At 40.5% G+C, this 15,000-nt stretch overlaps 1 protein-coding gene and 1 long non-coding RNA gene across 5 annotated transcripts in view; one reads left to right on the forward strand and one right to left on the reverse strand.

Moving 5' to 3' along the window:
• LOC136834405 (uncharacterized) overlaps positions 1 to 15,000 on the forward strand; it is a 533,585-nt gene that overhangs the window by 404,137 nt on the left and 114,448 nt on the right. The window lies entirely within an intron of this gene.
• The window catches only part of LOC136834404 (carbonic anhydrase-related protein 10-like), a 228,452-nt gene that overhangs the window by 154,235 nt on the left and 59,217 nt on the right, over positions 1 to 15,000 (reverse strand). The window lies entirely within an intron of this gene.

The raw sequence follows: 15,000 nt of genomic DNA on the forward strand, positions 1-15,000 counted from the left end.
TTTTAAAAGCACACTGTTTCATTTTGACCACCAGTGATTAGAGAAATTAATGAATGTGTACAAGGCAAGTGATATATCTGTTTGTTCTCCTGAGACTTATGTAGGTGAAATAGAACTAGGAAACCGTTATAGTGTTTGTTGAAGTGATGCCCATTTTCCCCTAATCTGCTTATGGCTTATAAGTTGTTACCTCATCCGTAACTTGATAAAGTTAGATTGATTTTTTCTCAAGTGATAAGTGAGTTTTATGGGATCTCTGTACCTCTAGAGTACTCAGTCTTATTATTTTTGTTATGAGGTTTCAAGTATCTGGTCAAAGTGAGGTAACTTTTTGGTTTTATTATTTGTGTAATAACCAGGTGCTTGATCACTTTGACTAGACTATATATATATTATATATATATATATATATATATATATATATATATATATATATATATATATATATATATATTGCAGTTGAGGAGACCTCTTAGTTAGCCAACTCAGCCTCCAAGTTGCACTAACATGAAATATATTATTGTTCATAAGCAAGTACAATTACCTTTTTCCACACTGATAACTAACGATGGAAGGGCTTGAGAAAAGCAGCCCCTTCTTAATTGTCTCCATGCTCCTCTTTTTGTAAATCTCTTAATCTTTCCTAGACCTGGTGCTGCTTTAGAAACCCTCATTCAGGTGAAGGCGAATGGAGACGAAAATCCTGCCTCCCAGATACCCTGGCTTTGGGATGAAGACTGGGAGAAAGTTGAGCCTGCATAGCAACCAGCAAACATGGTTGCCAGGGTCACCTGGATTGGAAGGTACCCACGAGGGCGTGACATAGAAAATGGAAGGTCATGTCCCATGTGACTTGGCCGCCATCTTGACCCCCAAGGGCAGACGCCAGTGTTTCAAGCACCATCTGAGAAGAAAGAAAAAAATAATCCACTGAGGTCATAAGATGCAGGGTACCAGCGGCATCACCCTCAGAACACCTCTTGGCAGCAGACTCCTCACACTTGCCCCTTGACCGCTCCTTCTTGAGCTCATCCTTCAGGCCACTTCCCCCGCCCCCATTTACTAATCAGTGCAGTCTCATAAAATCTTCCCTCCATACCTATTGAAACTCTGCAAGGCCCCTAAATCTCTCCGTCTAAGGTAATGTCCTTATTTGAGGTTCTTTCAACAATCACGTATCTTTTGATCTTTCACTGAATTCTATTTTCTTTTCTTGTGTGCAATTCCTCACAGAAGAGCTGACTTAGTTAGTACAGTGTGTAATCTTAACGTAAGAATCTCACACAAGAATCGAGTTATCTTGGCACGCTGTGTGCGCCCCTCGATTTGCCCAATATCACTATTTTTCCTTATGTAACCATATGCATTTTCGATTGTAGATGGTGTTATTAACTGTGGAAACAACTGCTTGTCTTGTGCTCCTTGGTGTGGCATAGCCACTGCAAACTACCCTACGGTGTCCCTTTCAAGAGGATTCTCCCTAGATCTTCAGTATCTTTAAATTGCTGTAATATTTGATCACTTCTCAGAACTTTGTTTTACCTGCCTATTATTTTCCCACTCTTCTGATTTAAGTGTTTTAACATAAATATATTTGAAGTTAAAGTAAACTAAAATAATTATCTGCAATATTTCCTTGTTGAAGTAAGGCTTTCAGCCCAACCCTTTTCTTTGTAAGTTTCTACCTGACCCAGCAATTGCATTCAGAATGAATAATTGTTATGGTAAGTCACTTGCACAACAGTTAGACCCTAGAAGTGGGTCCCTGAGCAGGGTCGGGTTGAAATCCTAAAAGTGGCGACCTATGGTCAGATTCACTGTCTGCATTGTTGCAACTAGAACCCCTTGCAACTTGCAGCTATCAACCAGTGGCTTCATTAAGGCTGGATGTGAGATCAAAATTGAATTTGGTAACAAAAATCTTGAATAAGCACAGGCAAACAAGCTTCCGCAGTGAAGCATAGTGTTATTATTTTTAGCTTATCGTAGGTGTGAACATAATCGTGACTTTGAAAAGGGTTGGGGAACAATAGACCATGTGCATACTAACAAGGTTTTTATAGCAAAGAGAGATCGTATTTTCCAACCCAGTAGCTTTGCTGCTACCGCATGATAACCTGTATGTCGTAACTGCTAGGATTAGTGAAGTGCAAATCCAAGTGATAAAGAAAGAAAATAGTGCGCTTATTTCCTCCATATGCTCTGGACAATTTGTCGTTTTGTAGTTTAGCTAGGTTACACTGTAAATCCGGGCCATGAACTATAGCCCATCCAGCAATTTCACTTTGCTGGTGTATATCTCTCTCTTTTGCTTGTTGTGGCAAAAAGGCTCTAGGTTTTCTTGAAATCCAGAAGGAATTCCCTGTTTAAAATTTTTAAATTTCTCATCCACAAAAAATTGTTTTATTTGCAGCCATGTGAGCCATTGTCCAACTCAAATATCATTGCTTCTGACCATGCATAACTGCACGTCAGCAAGCGATTTCCCCATTTATGAATCTCGTGTCGATAAGCTGGGAAAACCATTCCCACATCGTTCGTCTCTTTTCATAACTTTCCTCATGAGATTTTGTTCACAACAAACTCCACGTGGTCACCCAGGTGTTCAACTCACCACCAAAACAAATATTACGCGACCATTGTGTAGTAGCGTCATTGAGCATAGTATCTGGTCACGTGACAGTCAGGTCTTAATCATATTTATGTAAAATTCATTGAGTGTGTGATCCTAGGCAAACTATTTGACTTGTGCATGATAGATTTAAGCATTTGTACTTGTCATATTTTGGAGCATTGAATTACCTTGTCGCGGCACTGAGGCTCATAACATCGTCACATTCTTACATTGGTTACCTTGTACTGCAAACAGCTCAGTTATTTATACCTGGTTAAGTAAGTGCATACCCCAAAACTCCTGTTTCAAAGCTTTAACTCATATGCGCCAAACCCAGGTGTCTCTCAGCACTAAAGATGTTCATTTACAAACACCCCTCATGTTCTCATCGAATGTCTTAGCAACATTCAGTTACGGGCACCCTCATGTTTCTATGAACAACCTAAAACCATTCGTTTAAGAACAACCCTCACGTTCTATGAACAATCTAAAGCTGTTCATTTAAGAATAACCCTTACGTTTTATGAACAACCTAAAGCTGTTCATTTAAGAACAACCCTCATGTTCTATGAACAACCTAAAGCCCTTCATTTAAGAACAACCCTCACGTTCTACAAACAACCTATAGCCATTCATTTTAGAACACCCCTCATGTTCTAAGGAACACCCTAAAAGCTGTTCATTCATGAACAATCTAAAAGCCATTGCTTTATGAACAATCTAAAAGCCATTCATTTAAGAACACCCTAAAAAGCCGTTCATTTACAAACAACCTACAGCCGTTCAATTAAGAACCCCCTCACATTCTACGAAACGACCAAAAGCCGTTCATGTAGGAACCTTCTCACGTTCTATGGACAACTTACGATCGTTCAACCCCAACCAAGACCTGAGTCCTATGGGACACACCATTCTTCAGGGTAATATATCTTTCTCCTTGTAATAAAACCTCCCCCTACACCTCAGCAATATGGCCTCTTTTGCCAACGAAATCAAAAGCTTTGTTGGTGCCGGGAAAGCCCTGGGGTACAAAGACCAAGAGTTGCTAGATTGGGTCATGGCAGAGAGAAAAGAAAAGAGCGAAAGGAGAAACGGGAAAGAGAAGCCAAGGAGGACTGAGAGAGACAGGAAAGAGAAGCAAAGGGGGAACAAGAGAGAAAGGAAAGAGAAGCCAAGGAAGAACGAGAGAGAAAGGAAAGAGAAGCCAAGGAAGAGCGAGCAAGGCAAGAAAGACTTGCTAAGGAAGAACAAGACAGACAGGAATGACCAGCTAAGGAAGAATGGAATCGAATACATGAGCTCACCATGGCTGCCCAAGGGGGCCATGGCCCCTCAACCACATCTCCCCAGTCCACTCTCACTTCTGCCAGCTCCAAGTAGAGGAGGTCTTCAAGAACTTCAAATCCCTGCCTGCAGAAATCTGTCTGCTTTTGCACACACCTGGAGGGAAAGAGCACTCCCACCCTGTTCCTTTAGCAGACTGTGGAAGCTGTGTGGAGGTCCTAAGGGCCCTAATTAAGGCTTATGAGCTTACCCCCGAAAGGTGGAGACAACGGTGGAGAGGACAGCCGAAGGAGGTGGGTCAGACCTGGGCTGACTGGGCATGCCATAAGTCCCGAGCTCTCAGTTGTGGCTGGATGCCCACAATACCACCTCCGCAGAGGAAATAGTCAAAAGTTTCCAGCTAGAGGGCTTTCTACATTGCGGCCCCCTCTGCGAGAATGAACAGATGATTATCTGCTGGGTAAATGGGGATGTAAAAGACCTCCCCACTGTTTGTCTAAAGGTCACTACTGGTGATGCCTCTCGAGAAAGGGAACACCTCTTTGGAGTTGTTCAGTCTCTTGCATCTGGACTCCCTCTTCTTTTAGGACAAGACTTCATTCATTGGAGGACACCCCGATCCCTCTGAGATGCATAACTGCCAAGACCGCCGAAGAACCTGAGCAGGAGGCCTCCCTCCAAGATGACGGTCTGCTCCCTGCCGATCTTAACCTAGCAGCAGTGCCATGGCTGCATGACCAGCCTGGCACTCATGAAGACAGTCCTAACTCTGAACCTTCCACCACCCTCCTCATCACGGGAGCTGATGTGTCTTGTCCTACCTTAAGCCGGGAACAGCTTATCCAAGCGCAGTCAGAAGACGCCACCCTAAGGCACCCCCGCTTGGAAGCTGCTACTTCTGAGGAGGAGCTAAAGGACCTGGTGAAGGACGGTTTTCTATTGGGGGACGAGGTACTCTACCTGGTAACCTGGGGAAGGAACGAGCATACTCACCTCCTCCAGTGGCTGGTAGTAGTCCCTCTGTCCCTACAGCAAGACCTCCTCCATTTGGCACATGACTGCATCAATGGACGCTTCAGGGTAACCTGAACTACTCGACCAATCAAAGGCAAATTCTACTAGCCTAATCTGTGGGAGTCTGTTGAGGCTTTCATAGCCTCTTGCCCAACTTGCCAAGTCACGGGAAACCCACATGAAATCGTCCCTATGGCCCCTCTAAAGAATGTCCCCTCAGTAGGCATTCCCTTTTGGGATGTGGTAATAGACTACTACACACCCCAGGGGCGTATCTGAAGCAAGATGGGAAAAAACCACTGCCTTACAATAATCAACACGTTCACAAGATACCCAGAAGCAATTCCTGTCAGGAGTACGAACTCAAAGAACGGCAAAAAGGCCCTCATTCAGGTGGAATGTTTCCACCGAACCCCTGGCTCCACTCTGAAAAAATTGAAAACAAAGGAGGCCCTACCTGGGAGGAGAACCTGCCCTACTCCCTTTTTGCTATCAACCACGCCCCCTGTGAGACCTTGGGGTGCAGCATATTCGAGCTCATGTCTACTAGGGAGACCCCTCAACATCCTGTGTGAGGCTTGGGCCTAGCTAGTGAGGGCAAACTGGGCAGAAGAGCTACCAAACATACAATGAAACCTCCGAGCTACGTGGGCAGTCGTGCAAGTGACAGAAGCTGCTACTCAAGAACCAGTCAACATTAAGTTTGACAGGAAAACCCAAACCAGGTCTTTCAACATTGGTGACCAGTTCCTAGTCCTCCTGATGGGAGCCACTTGACCTCTTGAAACTCAGTTTATGGGCCCTCCCAAGATACTCATGTTCTATGAACAACCTAAAGCCCTTCATTTAAGAACAACCCTCACGTTCTACAAACAACCTATAGCCATTCATTTTAGAACACCCCTCATGTTCTAAGGAACACCCTAAAAGCTGTTCATTCCTGTGTGAGGCTTGGGCCTAGCTAGTGAGGGCAAACTGGGCAGAAGAGCTACCAAACATACAATGAAACCTCCAGACTCGTGGGCAGTCGCAAGTGACAGAAGCTGCTACTCAAGAACCAGTCAACATTAAGTTTGACAGAAAAACCCAAACCAGGTCTTTCAACATTGGTGACCAGTTCCTAGTCCTCCTGATGGGAGCCACTTGACCTCTTGAAACTCAGTTTATGGGCCCTCCCAAGATACTCGGTAAGTGAGGGGGGGCCCCTCAATTACCTAGTAAATTGTGGAAAGAGGCAAGCAAAATGGTTCCACATCAATCTACTGAATCCGTACCTGTCCAGAAAGGCCAAGGAGCCAGAGGAATGCCCCTAACTTCTGGGGTTCTCGTTGTCACCATCACGACGACGCCACTGCCCTCAACAAACTCTGGGGCTGGAAGACCACCAGAGAGAAGAGCACTTGCTGCTTAGCGCACACCCGCAGGTAACTCAAGACTGCCTTGGTTGCACTCACATCTTGCAACATATCATCCACCTGCGGGAAGATGTCATGCCCATAGCCCAAGGATACTGTATGGTTGACCCCGAAAAGAATAGAAGAGCAAGTTGAGCTGCAATTGAAACTTGGACTCATCGAAGTGAGCCACTGTGAGTGGTCCTCCCGGGTAGTCTTGGTGCCTAAGGAGGGAGGAGGAGATAGGCTGTGTATAGACTTCAGGAAGTTGAACAGTCACAAGGCCTGGGCCTTACCCTCTCCCAATGATTGAGGTGTGCCTGGACAACCTGGGTAGTGCTCCCTATAAGCAAGTTAGACCTTGAAAAGGGTTATTGGCAGGTGCCTCTGTCAGAGGAGTCGCGCCCTCTGGCCACTTTCATCACACCCACTAGTCTCTACCAGTGTAAGGTGATGCCCTTTGGCCTTAAAAATGTCCTGAGTTGTTTCCAAAGGCTAATGAATAAGGTCTTAGCCAGAATTAAGAGCTGTGTCGTCTACCTTGACGAAATAGTGACCTACGCCCACACCTGGTAGGCGCACCTGCAGATCCTCAACCAAATCCTTACAGCCCTAAGAAAAGCCAACCTGGTCATCAACCTCAAAAAAGCCAGTTTGGAGTGGCTGAGATAACGTACCTCAGTCACTGGGTTGGACATGGACAACTGATGCCGAAAGATGCAAACATCCATGCCATGAGGGACATGCCGTATCCATGAGCCAAAAGGGAAGTGCAGTGATTTGTTGGCATGGTTCAATACCAGTGATTCATTCCAAATTTCGCTGTCACTGCTGCCCCTATCACTAACCTCTTTCAAGGGAAGCAACCTTTCTGGTGTACTCCCGAATGCGAGAGGTCATATGATCACCTTAAGGCAGTTTTGATCAGCCAACCCGTTCTGCACACCCCGGACAACGACAGGGCCTTCTGTATGGCGGTTGATGCCAGAGACATTGGCATTGGGGCAGTCATGTTTCAAGAGAAGGATAAGGCTAGGCACTCAAAGAAGCTCAAGTCTGCTCGTACCAGGTATAGCACCATAGAAAAGGAACTCCTGGGCATGATCCTACCCATGAAGCAATTAGAGTTTTATCACGTGGATCATAAATTCCCATTGACAGTTCTCACTGATCATAACCCCCTTGAGTATCTTTCCACTTTCAGGAGTCAAAACAACCACCTAATGCTTTGGTGTATCTACCTCCAGGACTATAACTGGAGGATCGAACACATAAAGGGTACCGATAATAAGATCCCGGATGTTCTATTGAGGCATAAGAACTAACACCTTTCTCAGTAAAGCTTCCTGTTGTCACTTGATGTAACATGGCACTCCCTCCAGAGTGAAAGGCTGCATTAGGTCCGAACGAATTCGAAGCCTCGAAAGTGTAAGATACTTCCTTCCTTGTTGCTAGCTTTTTACTTGTAATGTAAATCCCGAGTGCCCGATTTGCAAACCCAGGGCAATTACACGCCTGGCTGTATCGTTGTACTTGTTTGTGCTGCAAGGCACCAATGTTGTTAGTGCCACGTCTGGCACAGCCACTGTGTACAAGTATTGTGGCATCACCTAACATAAGCCCACGAGTACTTCTGCTGTAATGCCTCTCAAGGCACCTTAACAGCATGACTTTGGACTGTCAAAGTTAATCTTATTAATTAAGTGCATGCCTAAACTTAGACTTAATGCTGTACTAATCCCATTATTATTTTCCATATTGTTTCCTAAATTTATAAAATATATTAGTTCATACAATACTTTAATATTGAATTTGCTATAATGGTATTTTAAAAGTAATGATATGGAGAGATATAGGAAATTAACTTGCAGCATAACGTTTTATATGATGATTTTAAAGATTAAAAATCAGTGTAAATCCCGAGTGCCCGATTTGCAAAACCCGTGCAATTACACGCCTAGTTGTATATCGTTGTACTTAGATTTGTGCTGCAAGGCACCAATGTTGTTAGTGCCACGTCTGGCACAGCGCCACTGTGTACAAGTATTGTGGCATCACCTAACATAAGCCCACGAGTACTTCGTTGTAATGCCTCCTCAAGGCACCTTAACAGCATGACTTTGGACTGTCAAAGTTAATCTTATTAATTTAGTGTATGCCTAAACTTAGGACTTAATGCTGTACTAATCCCATTATTATTTTCCATATTGTTTCCTAAATTTATAAAATATATTAGTTCATACAATACTTTAATATTGAATTTGCTATAATGGTATTTTAAAGTAATGATATGAGAGATATAAGAAATTAACTTGCAGCATAACGTTTTATATGGTGATTTAAAGATTAAAAATCAGTGAGATTTGTTTTCCAATTGATTGATTTGCAGAATTAATGATTTTTATAATTTAATATTACCAGATAAGGGAAATAAAGAGAGATATTAGCATGTTCAGTCGAGTTAACTTAGTTTTTGACATTGCCACCCAGTTGAAGGTACAATTGTCAATTTAGAGGGGCAGTTGCAACGAGGGAGACCTCTTAGTAAGACAACCCAGCCTCCAAGTTGCAATAACATAAGAGATATTATTATTCATAAACAAGTACAATAACCTTTTGCCACACTAATAACTAACGAAGGAAGGCCTTGAGAAAACCAGCCCCTTCTTAATTCTCTCCATGCTTCCCCTTTGGTAAATCTCTTAATCTTTCCTAGGCCTGGTGACTGCTTTGGAAAATTTCTTCTAGGTGAAGGCGAATGGAGACAAAAATCCTGCCTCTCGGATGCACCAGCTTTGGGATGAAGACCAGGAGAAAGTTGAGCCTGCATAGCAACCAGCAAACACGTGGTTGCCAGGGTCACATGTATTGGAAGGTCCCCGCAAGGTTGTGACATAGAAAACGGAAGGTTGCAGCCCATGTGACTTGGCCGCTCTCTTGACCCCTGAGGGCAGATACCAGCATTTCAAGCGCCATCCGAGAGGAAAGAAAAAATCCACGGAGGTCATAAGAAGTGGGGTACCAGCGGCATCGCCCTTAGAACGCCTCTTGGCAGCAGACTCCTCACACTTGCCCCTTGACTGCTCCTTCTTGAGCTTATCCCACGTGGCCACCTTCGGCCCGCCCAGTTACTCATCAGTGCAGTCCCGTAAAATCTTCCCTCCATACCTGGTGAAATTCGGCGGTCCCTCCATCACTCCGTCTAAAGTAATGTCTTAATTTGGGGTTCTTTCAACAGTCATGTATCTTTTGATCTTTCACTGAATTCCATTTTCTTTTCTGAAGTGCGATTTCTCACAAAGACCTGACTTAGTTAGTAGAGTGTGTAACCTTAACGTAAGAATCTTGCACAAGAATTGAGTTATCTTGGCACCCTGTGTGCCCCTCAATTCGCCCAACATTGCAATTTTCACCTATGTAACAGCATGTGTTTTCAATTGCAGACAGTTATTAGCTGTGGAAACAACCGCTTGTCTTGTGCTCCTTGCCGTGGCATGGCCACTGCAAGCTACCCTACGGTGTCCCTTTCAAGAGGATTCTCCCCCCCCACCAGATCTTCAGTATCTTTGAATTGCTGTAATATTTGATCAATCGGCAGAACTTTGTTTTACCTGCCTATTATTTTCCCATTCTACTGATTTAAGTGTTTTAATGTAAATATATTCAACGTTAAAGTAAACCCAAGTGTTCATCTGCAACATTTCCTTGTCGAAGTAAGGCCTTCAACCCAACTCCTTTCTTTGTAAGCTTCTGCCTTACCCAGCAGTTGCAGTCAGAACGTATAATTGTTACGGTAAGTCACCTGCCCAACAGTTAGACCCTAGAAGTGGATCCCTGAGCCAGAATAAAGTAAATAGGTCAATTTAAAACTTATATATATATATATATATATATATATATATATATATATATATATATATATATATATATATAGATATATATATATATATATATATATATATATATATATATATATATATATATATATATATAGATATATATATATATATATATATATATATATATATATATATATATATATATATATATATATATATATATATCAATATTAAGACTTCCTCTAATACTAGATGTTAGGAGAACAACTTAAAATTGTCCACTTCATGCACCTACACAGAACGCGAATCAGGAGCGTGTCGCACACCCGACACAAACTGTGCTATTCATCTCCGTCTTGTACACACAACTCATGGATATTAGTGACCCTCTTCTCCAATACATCTCTCACTCCATCTATCTAACACACTAAGAACATCTCACCTCCTCATTGTAAACACTTCCAAATTATACCCTCTTTCCATCAGTCGAATGTCTTCCAGTCTTTCCAAGTGACCAAACAATCTCCTAGCATTCATTTATCTTCATTGAAATTTTTACCCTAAGTTGTATCTCCACAATTCTTACCATTGCATTTGTTCTTACACCACATGCATTAAGGAAGCTGTGTGTATGGAGAAGCTTGACCCTATCCTTTTTTTTTTTTATTGTATTCGACATTTACACATCACATTTATAAGGGAGAGCTGACTGAACACTCCTTTTATATATTCCAACCTAGAGTTCCTAAACGCTGAACGTTTCTTCCCAGTATTTAGCACACACACCTTGCTGCCTCCCTTGCTTAGCCGGCTTTGTGACTCCTTATCTCTCGTCCTACCATCGACCGTTATATCTACGTATCAACTGGTTTAGCCTTCTGGACCTGACTTCTGTAACCACCTAAGGTCCCCAGATGGAAATTAATCGTCTGCAACCTGTATTTTTTATTGTTATAATTTTCAGATTTTTTCTATTATTCTCCATATAATTACTGTCATTACCGATATTATGAATTCTATTTTTTTTCCTACTTCTTCAGCAACTTTGTGGATACATACTGCCGATAATTATTTTTATCATATTATTATTATTATTATTATTATTATTATTATTATTATTATTATTATTATTATTATTATTATTACTCCATCACACGTACTCTCAGTTTTTATTCTGCCAAACCTTTTCCAACTCTCACTGTTTTCTGCAGCTTCTTTACTATGCCCAATCAATATTGTATCATTTAAGACGTCAGTGAATGGAGTAACTCACTACGTACTCCATTCACTCTTGACTTTTTTTTATCCCACCAATATCTGTTTTCTTTCTCTGAATTTTTGCATCGCTTATTCATAAACGTTAAGCAGCAACCCATTTTATCACCAGACCTTTCATATTTTGTCTACAGTTTCTAATATGCTTAATTGCTCCCAACAACTTTTCTTGTACTGCACACACATCCTCAATACCCTCCACATTGCCTCTGTCGATTCTGTTATAAGCCTTTTCCAAGCCCATGTATCCCACATACAGCTCTTTCTTTTGCTTTCAAATTTTTAACATAGCTGTTTCACCACCTACACTTGACTCATACACCCTCTATTCTGTCTGTACCTGCTCTGTTTATCCCCTGTGAATCCTACTGTGATCTGTCTAATTTCTCAATGAAATCCTCATCGTTGTGCGCAAATTAATGTTATACTCCTTGACTTGTTACCGACGCTTTTGTCGCGTTTCATAAATATAAATATAATATACATACACAGCTGTGTATCAGCCTCACAGATCACTTAAATGCTTCCCTTTTTCAAATGGACAGGTTCACTATTATAGTATATATACATAAAATGAGCTATGTTTATTGCATGAAAACATATAAATAGATGTAGATCCGTATGTTCTCTTCACTCTCTTTGCAGTAGGGTGTTGTCTCGTTGTGAAATCGCGGCCCTCCCGAAAAACACCTTTTCACTCTTAGAGTCATCTGTTTTCTCCAGCAAATTTAATCAAGCAATTTCACCTTCCATTTCTCTTCTTACTACTCATGGGTTTCCCCGATTTTCCGGATATGCTGGAGTCCCTGCAGCTTTCTTTTGAAGGAGGTATCGTTTTGCCATTGTTTTCCTTTAATCTCTTTTTTTTTCGAGGATTACAATATTTTTTATGAATGTTTTGGAATGAATTTTTTTGTCGGATATTTCTGCGGCATAAAGGAAAAGAAATAGGTCGTTTGCGGCACTTTCCTCAAGTTCCGGATAAAATACTTCACGATTAAATAATTGAAGGATACCTGCGATTATTATGCATTTTTTCAAAATCATTTTAGAGTTCAATGGATTACATTTCGGATTCTGTATATCTTTAACAGTATTTATTTGAACTGAGTACTTTAGATTATATTTACTGTTTACAGTAACCGTAGGATAGACAGAATATCTTGAGGACATAAAATCTGATCCTGACCGGATATCATTACATAGTAAATGGCCAACATCCAGAATGGTCCTTTACTGATACTTTGCTTGACTGCTCGGCCGACGTAATTGGAAGTTTCATTCTTAGTTACTTGAGGTTAATCTTAGGTCACTTAAGTTTTATATCTTGACTTAATTAGGTCATCTGTAACGGCATTAATCTTCCAGTCTTATTTTTCTTTGAGTAATAAGCGTGAACAGTATCATTTTAGCTAGTTTAGCCTACTCATGTGATTATTTAATGTTAGGCATGCCGTCCTTGATGTTAACAAAAAATACTTGAACCAGATGCTGTCCTCTTTTATAAAAGTCCCATTCTTTTCGAAGGTTCAATACTTATTTCAGTTTGTCACATTTGTGCTCTCCGTCCAATCCATTCTCTCTCTTCCTTTCTTTGCAAGGTTTCCCCCCGACATCTTTTTTTTCTTTTCTTCTCTTGTTCGTGTCGTTTCTTTCTCTAACCTTTTACCCTGTTTTTCTTTCGTGTTTGAAAAGAAGTTGATAATGCAGGTGCCGGGCTGTAATGAGATGAGGGGCCGGAATCCAATCACCTCCACAGCTGAAAACCTTCGAGATGTCTGACGGTGATAACAAATATATTCTTTACACAAAACCTTATGGGTGGTGCGGGATCTTATTATTGGTCACCCAGTCTTTACTGATGCTTCCTGGATTATTATTATTATTATTATTATTATTATTATTATTATTATTATTATTATTATTATTATTATTATTGCTGCTGCTTTTTATGACTTTTTACCACTACATATCTTTGTTCTATTTTGTTCAGAGTTGTTACAAGGATATTTATTTCCATTTTCATATTCTTTTATTGTTTGTTTTCCTCTGGGTTCTTTGTGGTTCAAATGTTACCGATACCTACCCTCCAAAGATTCTTGTTAGCAGATGTTTTTCAACGTTAGGGAATTTTAATGACATAATTAGCATGTTTGTAGGCCAACAACCTTTTCCATTTTTAAATGGGGCATGCTAGTCAATTCAGCAGCCGCAATTTTGCAGTGCCGTTTGGAAAGGAAAGTGCGTGACTATTTTATTAATTTTGATATGTAGACCCTACACAACTAAAGGGCACAGAATAAGTTTTGTTTTGGTTATCGTATAACGCGAGAAAATATTGATGGGCCTGGTACATCTTATTTGTTAATCACTTAAAAAAATTCAGCATAGTCCTTTCTATAAACAAATCGAGAGACTTTAGGGAAAATTTAGGTCAGTGGTGCAAATGACTGGCCCTCTGCGTAAGTCATTTGAAGCGTTAACATCCTAGCTTTTTCCAAAGGGATTGGTCTTTGATTCAGCAGTTGAGAATCATTTGCTAAAGATAGAGCTCTTATTTTCTTGGGAACTATCTGTTAAGTGAAAGATTATTTGTATATACAGTATATATATATATATATATATATATATATATATATATATATATATATATATATATATATATATAATTAAATATTTCATTGAAATATTTGTGATGGAGAGCAAGGAACAGATAAAAGAAAATGCCTGTTCAGAACAGCTCACTCGTAGTGTTTTCGTACAAAAGAAAGAGAGAAAAAAGAGGAAAATTGTCGTCAGCTGTAAATGAAATTTCCCCTCAGGCCAAGACGTCCTCTGAAATCCTTGGGTCCTCTTAGAAATGGGATGAGACAACTTTAAATCTATAAAACAATAGAGACGATTTTCTTGAATTATAGAATGTGACTAGAGACATCTCAGCATTTGTAGTATTTCTGGTTGGAATTCCATCTGCGATGGATTTGAAGGACACTTGGTATTTGAAAGAAAACGACAGGGACTGTTTTACTGAGCGGAATATATCTTGACAGTGGGAAAATTGTCAAAAGTCATTATGGTTCATTCATTACATATTATTTCTTCCATAAAAAATGTAATATACTCTCATTCCATTGGAAGCTTATCCATTTCCGGAGCACATATTCCTAAAATATAATTTTGTTTCTCTCATATGAGAGTTTGAATTAAATCAGGATTAGATTGTAGGTTAAAACATAATTTTATTTGCAGTTATAAAATATCCGGACAAAACTGATTTTTAATCAAGAAATCCCCAATAGCTTTACTGTAGAGAAACCGTTAATTCTCAAAAAGTAAATACAAAACATTTATGAATGGAACCTATAATAGTAAATTATTTTTTAACGATAGATTGACCCCATACTAATCACTTTCCTTATGCATTTTCCAGTTCACGGACTTCGACGATCATGTGTATAAATACTTTTTTACCAATAATTCTTTTCATCCCTTCTGCTGCTTATTATTTTATTGGACGAAGAGATTGGACTCGCATGTAATTTTCATAAGTGGGAAAGGGAATGGAGCAGATATAAGAATG

Source organism: Macrobrachium rosenbergii, chromosome 53, assembly GCF_040412425.1.
Source record: "Macrobrachium rosenbergii isolate ZJJX-2024 chromosome 53, ASM4041242v1, whole genome shotgun sequence".
NCBI classification, from domain to species: Eukaryota; Metazoa; Arthropoda; class Malacostraca; order Decapoda; family Palaemonidae; genus Macrobrachium; species Macrobrachium rosenbergii.